Source organism: Marmota monax, unplaced genomic scaffold (assembly GCF_021218885.2).
Source record: "Marmota monax isolate L192 unplaced genomic scaffold, Marmota_monax_Labrador192_F-V1.1 WCK01_AAM20220418_F8-fsc00100, whole genome shotgun sequence".
Taxonomy (NCBI): Eukaryota; Metazoa; Chordata; class Mammalia; order Rodentia; family Sciuridae; genus Marmota; species Marmota monax.
The window spans coordinates 6,996,076-7,004,003 of NW_026693872.1; positions in this window are offsets into that span (position 1 = coordinate 6,996,076).

Below are 7,928 nucleotides of genomic sequence, written 5' to 3' on the forward strand. Positions count from 1 at the left end.
CTAAAGAAACTAGTAGTATATATTTGTCTGAGGGAATTGGAAAAGAGTTCTGTAATTTTCAGCATTTTTCTAATTAATTTTGGGTGAATGTCATTGATTCTATCTAATTATCAATGATTAGTATGTTCAAAAGCATTAAGTGTCCAGTCTTACATACTTGTTTCTTCTTTGCTCATTCACATGCATTTTTTTCTTCACTATTACTCATCCCAATCTGTTGTCTTGCTGAATCTTCAATTATGATTTCAAATCTTTGACCTCATAACATCTCTTTGTGGCTCCACTTAGCACCATAACAGTCAAGAACTCTGGATACCCAGTGTAATCTGAACTCTCCTTTCCAGATTCCAGGTTCACACTGCCCCCAAGCATCATTACTTTGCTGCTCTAGGAGAAACACTCATGTAGTTTTAGCAAAAACATATCAGCAGTCAGAATTGGGTGAACCTTGGTGGGGGGAGAACATCACTTAACAGAGTTCTAGAGTACCAGAAGAAAATGTAGCAGAGGAAAAGATTCAGGAAGAAGAAAGTACTTTGAGTCCAGGAAGAAGTCAGTGTCTGGAACTGCATTGGCAATAGAAGTCACAGTAGGAATTCTGGAGCTTGGGATCTATCAAAGTTGTGTGTGGTTTCTAAAAAAAAAAAAGAAAAGAAAATAAAAAAAGAAAGAAAGAAGGAAGGAAGAAAGGAGGAAGGAAGGAAGGGATAAAGGGAGCCATTTGAGATGAAATAAGAATGCCCACCTATGACTATATGAAAAGATCTCAGGGTGTAAATTCAACCCAGGAGACCAATACCAAGTGCAAAGACAAACATATATGTCAATCCAAGGGATTAGACTTTTATATCTGGACTTAAAACCCTATTAAATACCATTTCATGTGTTGATTTAAAACCAAGATGCTCTATTCTCTTATACACTACAGGGTGTAATATTTCTGATGCAACTTGAAGTCATCATTTGCTTTGAGTCTTATCAAATAGATGCTATAATTATACAACTTATTGAATCGACTTTCTTTCCAGAGTTAGATACTAAAGGCTTTGGCACATTTAGCAGAGCAGAATCGTTTGCCATATATTCAATAGAATTACTTTACATGATTGTTCTTTTTCAGTTATTTCACTGGAGCAAAAATTTAGCTCCATTTTGATATTTTGTAAAATATCACTGAGAAACAGACTAACTGTGTAAACTGATGCATCAATGAATAATAACTCAACAAGTAATGCTCAATCAAGCAGTCAATTTACTTTGGGAGGAAATAGACATATTGATAGATTCCTCCACTTTGAACTGCTTGCAGAACTTGCCTGGACTAATTGTGAGCTCACCTGTACATGCATTGTGAAACTACCTGTTGGGTGCAGCGACTTGTGGTCGTGCTGGGAGTAATCTTTGCTGATGTTGTCACCGGTCGGACACTTGGTCAAAAGGAGCCCTGTATTGGCTGAGGTCGTGGCATCTTTCTGCATCTCTCCCATACTGCTAGTGATGGTCTAAAATTTGGGGGCCAACAGAGGTGAGCAAAGAACCTCACCCCCCACTGGCACCAAGGCCAAATTTGGGGCCAACAGAGGTGAGGCAAAGACCTCACCCCCCACTTGTGCGAAAGGCCTATCCACAAAGTCATGGCTGTATGTTGGACCGGTAGTCAGTGCAGGGTTAGGATCCAATTGCAGTGGTACCAATCTAAGACAGGAGGCTGACGCCTAGAGTGTCAGCTCATCCGATGCCGGGTAAGGCACCATCTGTTGAATGTGGACTGCCTCCTAACAGGCACGGTCCCTAAGCCACATTGCTTGTTGTTTAATTAAACAGAAGGGGGAGATGCTGAGAGCCACAGCTGAGTCGGAATGGCCCCTGGCATTTTGCCAATTGTATTGATTGACAGGCAAGACATTACTATCCGCCTACGCGGCTACTTTGCAGTTCTCACGCTACTTTGGAGTTCTCGTGGGGATTCCCAGGGATTCCCGGAGAGTTCCCATTGGTTGGGGAATGCAGGAGGAGGGATTTCCGGAGGATATTTCCGGCTGCTGGTTCCTGGAGGAGCCGCGTGGCGTTTGGGAGCGTGTGTGGAGTATGCTGGTGGAGTTCAGAAATAAAGTTTGTTCCTGCTTCAGTGGCTCGTGATTTGTGCCCAGCCAGACTGCAGCAGTATTAGTTACTTCTTTTTCTTTGTTGATATCCTTCTGTCCTCCAGCACTGAAGCAAAAATATTTCTCCTCCTTTCTTAGATCTCAAATTCCTGGAAGAGTGCACTCTCAAAGCATATATAAAGTTATGCTAGTCAGTTTTTCACCAATGTGGCCAAAATACCTGATAAGAATGTTTTGGGTGAGGAAAAGTTTATTTGGGCTCATTTTGTGCTCATGGTTGCAGAGGTCTCAGTCCATGGTCAGATGACTCCATTGTCTCAAGTCTGAGATGAGGCAGATCAACGTGATAGAAGGGCACTTCAGAGGAAATGTTCTCACCCTAAAGAAAGCCAGGAATGGAGAGCGAAGTGCCAGACCCCAGGCGGGGCTGGGGAGAGGAGAAAGGGGAAACAAGGGAGAAAGTCACACAGGGGGAAGAAGGTTCAAGGCCCAGGTCCACTGCCAGGTGTCAGGATTCAGGCAGCGAAGGAGGCTAGGGGTAGGGCTGTGTTTCCCATAGGGAGCTTTCAGGGGGCAGAAGCCAGCAAATTCCACCCCTCTGCCACAGGTGAGTAGATCCTCAGAGAGGGACCGGGACCCAAGGAGGGCCAAAGTGCGGCACTGTGTGGGGAAACCCTATGTGTGGAAGTGGGGGCAGGGGTTGCTGGGTGAGAGGGGAGCCAGGACCCATTGGAGGAGCCCAGGGAAATCAGAGGGAACGGAGGGTCCCAGCAGTACCAGGTTACCACAGCATAAGGAGAAGAGTGGGGAAGCACAGAAGTGGCACAACTGAGGGGCCTGGAATCAAGGGACAGGGAAACAGACAGAGTCCTGGAGAAGGGCAGCCAGGGGCTCAAGCAAGGAGCCAGGTGCAGGAATGGAGAGCCAAGTGCCAGGGCCCTGGAAGGCCTGGGGATGCAGGGAGAGGAGAGAGGGGAGCAGGTCGCTCAGGGAGAGGCAGGCTCAAGGCCCAGATCCACTGAAGGGTATCTGGGGTGGGGGAGGAGGGCCCAGGCTGAGGGAGGCCTAAGGGCCCAGGCAAGGGGCAGGGCTACATTTTCCCCTGGGAGCCAGAAGGGCCAAGAGGCCAGGTCCACTCCCCTGGCTTGGGTGAGTATCCTGGGATAGAGATGAAGAAAGGGGGCCTGAAAGGGACAGGGACAACAGAAGGGCCAAAGGAGGGCACAGCAGGAAGAGCCGGAGGATGGGTGCTAGTGGGGTGAGGGCCAAGACCCCAATAAAGAGCCCAGGCGAGGGACCTAGAGGAGGGTCCATGCCATTAGAGAGCAGAAGAGGCTGGGACCAGGCAGGGGGGCAGCACTAGTGGTCTCCAGTGCAGTGAAACCAAGGGGAACAGGGAAGCGGCCCAAGCAAGGGACCGGCAGTCAATGCCCAGGAATGCCCTGGGCAACAAGGATCACCAGAGGCTCAAATGAGGAAACAGGCCAAGGAATGGAGAACCAAGGGCTGGTGCTGGGGCAAGGGACTCAGGACAGTGGACACATGTAGGGCATGATGTAACATGTGGGACATGTTGCGTCAGAAAAGAGGAAACCTAACTTGCTGGCTGCTACCCACTTCCTGGTCTTGGGGCCACACATGGCTAGGATGGCCCCTGGCGATCAGCCAGAAGGCATTACTGTAGGTTGTGATGAAAAATCGGACCACCTCTAGGATAGGCTCAGAACCCTTCTGTCGTCGTGGACAGCTCATGTCACCCATTACTGCCTGTAGGATGAGTCTACATGTGAACTCTCCTCACCCTGCTAACCTTTATCCTGATTGGCTCCTATATGTTATATTAGCTTTGTGTGTGTTTTCTCAATAAACGAGCTCCTGCTTTGACTGGTCTCCCTGATGCGTCTGATTGTCCTCCAGCGAGGGAGGGCTGGATGTGGGCAGTCAGTCGGCCCTCTCCTTTCTTGGCTTGTCCTGGTGGGGGCATGCTCTCCCCATCTCTCCCGCAGGTCAGGAGGGAACAAGGGCTAAAACCATGGAGGGAATCTGGGAATCTAGTAGGGGAGAAGCAGGATCCAGGCCTAGGGTCACTGCCAGGTGTCAGGATTCCGGGTGCAGTACCAAGGGCCCAGAGAGAGCAAGGGGCTAAGGCAGGGCTCTGTTTCCCATAAGGCACCCTTTCTCCAATGAGAATCCAGAACCAATAACCAGGCAAATGGGGCCTGGAAAGAGAAGGGGGCCAGGAAGAGGGTGAAAGGAGGTCCCAGTTGGGTTAGGGTTGGGATCAGGGATCCAGCAGGAGGGAGGCAGACTCGAGTGCCAGTGCCACTGCCAGGTGTCAGGGTTCTGGGTGCAGGACTAAGGGCCCAGGGAGAGCAAGGTGCCCAGGTGAAGGAGTAGGGCTGTGTTTCCCATATGGCACCCTGGCTCAAATGAGAATCAAGTGCCAGGGGCAGTGCCAAGCAGACCTGCCAAGGTTTAAGTGCCAGGAGGACAACGATGGGAGGTCATGGCTCGGGATTGCGAAGGGTGCAGAGAGGGACAAGAACCAGGACTGACGTACTACCCAGGCAAGGGACCAACTCGACAAAAAGAGGATTAGGAACCCAAAGAGCAGGAGGCCTGAGCTCCAGGGGAAAGTGCTATGGGAAGGAGAGAAAGGGGAGTTGGTACTGCATCTGGAACCCTGCTACAATGAGCAGACAGATGTCAGCAAAATGGCGAGGAAGGGAGTGATCTAGGGGGCTCAAGCAAAGGGCTCCCTGGTTAGACCTGACTCCAAGAGACACCATGCGAAGCCAGGCAACAGCAGGAAAGCGTTCAGGGGCTCAGGTGAGTGGCCAGGCCCAGAGATTGGAGCATGAAGGGTCAGAGTTAGAAGGGCTGGGTTGGGGTAGGGGCAGCATGCAAGGCTAGAGTGCAGGGGAAGGAAGGGAGGGAGTCATTCAGGCCAAAGTCAGCACGAGGCCAACGTCCACTGCCAGATCTCAGGGCTTGGGTGGCAAAGGAGGCCCATGAGAGGGGCAGGGCTGTGTTTCCCATAGGGAGCCTTCAGGGTGCAGAGGCCAGCCAATTCCACTCCTCTGCCCCAGGTGAGTAGAACCTCAGAGAGAGGCCGGGACCAAAGGAGGGTACTATGAGAGGATACCTTCAGGTCAGAATTGGGGGGGGGTAGTTGGTGGGGAGCCAGAACCCATTTGAGAACCCCTTATTGGGAACCGCAAATCAAGTCAAGATGGTGCCTGGCAGTTTGCCAGGAGGAGTGGTTTGTGAGGCAACACAGCTGAGCCATTTAGATGGTGGGGATTCCTTATTGGCTGATTGCTGTATCTAGATGATGCTAATTGAGTCAAGCTGTGTGTAATCAGTTAGGTATATATACCTCGAATTTCCCACAATAAAGCATCTCCTGGTACCTTGGGTGCCAGCTACCTTGAGTTCCCGCTCAGTTCCCACTGCGTTCTTTTGCAATAAACCAGTTCCTGCTTCAACTTTCAAGTTGCTTGTAACCTCCCGGTTATTTTGCCCAGCTAGACTGCGGCAACCCCTGGCTAGGGAGAAGCAGGGGGAGGGGAGGGTCCAGGCAGTACCAGGATATCACAGTACTGTTGTAGGGATAAACGAGGCAAGGCATAGAAGATAGCAGGAAACAGTTTTATTTGGCTGCAGCCAGGCTTAGAGGGCACAGCTTTTGCTGTAATCAATTAATCTCCTGAAGCTCAAGTTCAGGGAGTTTCAGAGTTTTATATACAGCATGTAAGGGGAGGGGCTCAGAAGTTCACAGTCTGCAAAAATTCACGTAAAAACAGCTTTCTCTTTCCCTGTTTTGGGAAAGTTAACCCTTCAAGGACAATACCTGAGAAGGGGAGAGCTTCTTCTCCACTTTATTTCCTCCCCCTTCCAGTTGTTAGCATGGAGCCCAGTTAGTAACTTATCTTAAAAATTTAGACATCTCTGTGAATCCACAGCTCAAGGCCAGGTCTTGTTTGCACATTTCTACAAACTACTATACTGAATATGTTTGTGAAAAACTAGTAAGGGGGTGCCCAGCACCTGGAGTGATGGCATCTTCTTTGCCAGTGGCCAACTAAAACAGAGCAATATGAAAATAGGAAGTTTATCTACATTGAATTCTTTTGCAGTGACTCTTTTGCTGACACTTCTAAAATCAGACAAGGTGAAGATTTCTGGAGAAGCCCAGTTAACACTTTTCTGTGGAGATAGGGGGTGCCACATCAATTCCCCCTTTAATGATGCTCCTCATGATTTAATCCTTTAAATTTAAGAGCATCATTACCATTATCTTAGCATAAAGCCTTATACAATGTCAAAACCTTAGTTATTGTCATCCTTTCAATAGCAGCTTCTGTAGTGGACTCAATAGTTTTTATGCACAGTGTAGCCAAATATTAGAGCAATAAATAGGTTAACAACAGAATACCCACTATACCAGTTAAGCTTTTAAATCTACCAAGAGTTGACAACCATCTCTCAAAAGCATGTTTGGGACCCAAACATTAATGCCCTTTTAGGTATGAACAAGCACAGGTATTAGTTCTCATGTGTTGTTGGCTATATTCTTAACTGTTTATCTATTGTCATCAATTTGGATGCAACAACATGAGCTGTTGAACTCTCCACATATTTATCTTTCTTCAGCCACTAGGTAATCTAATGCCAAGTGGTTTGGATAGTTTGCCACTGGCATCTGGTCTATTGCGTGTATAGGAGGTCAAAGACTCTGGCAGTCTGATTAATAATAATTTCTGGTACAGATGGTAAGTGAATAATTCTGCTTAACATGTAAATAGGGGTTTTATAACTCCAACTGCCATTTTGTGCCCAGGTAGTGGAACAATAAGTGACAATAATCCTCTGGGGAGGCCAGTTATCTTCACCCCAAGATTGGTGACCTCCTAAATCAAATTTCTTCCCAGTGAACCTCCTTTGTCTTTCCAAACACTCATCCATCTATAGCATTCCTCTGGTAGGGCAGGACCTAAATATATGTTTTACCACCTCTTAGTTATAGTGGATTGTCCTGGCATATGGTTCACATGATCTCCATGGTTAAAATAGGAGTAGGACAGAATTCCTTAAGGTTATCAAAGGAAACCAAATTAAATAACAGACTAACATTTTGGTTAGCATAGGATAAGCAGCATGAATTAACAAAGCCAAAATAGTAACAACAAACAAATCCTAGAAAATTTATATAAGCAAGAAAAAGAAAGGATAAATGAAATTTTTTTTTATTTCTTATCCAACCAGTAGCAAAAAACAAACAAAGAATTAGGTATATATCTAAAAGCAAGGGGATGTGATGCATTATAATATAAGAAGTATCTTAGAGGTTGAAAGAGTTCATTAGTCCTGGTGGAAAGTTTATCTTTCACAGAGGATTGATCTCCAAGTCTCTCCAGTATAGCTGAAACAAGGCTGTAGTCTCCTCAAGCTTTGGTGATGCGTAGACCAGTCAGCTTCCAGAGTGACTGGAGCAGGGATGTTGTCCTTCTGTTCCTCAACCTTCTATGGTGCTCCTTTTTCTTCAGGATGGTCAGCTTCAAGGACATAACAGCCGCTGGAGTGCACTCCCAGTCCTCAGCTGCAGGCTTCAGTCTGGAGGAGTAAATCCAGGGACCTATTTTTGCAAACTTAGCTGCAGTTGGGGTGGACAAAATAACAGTGAAAGGGCCCTTACAAAAAGGTTTAGCTGTTTGAATATTCCATTGTTTGTCCCAACTCCATCTACATTCTTCAAGAAATGTACCCCTGGGTAAACTTAGTGGCAATCTTTATCTAACCCATTGGTTGAGAAACTGTAAA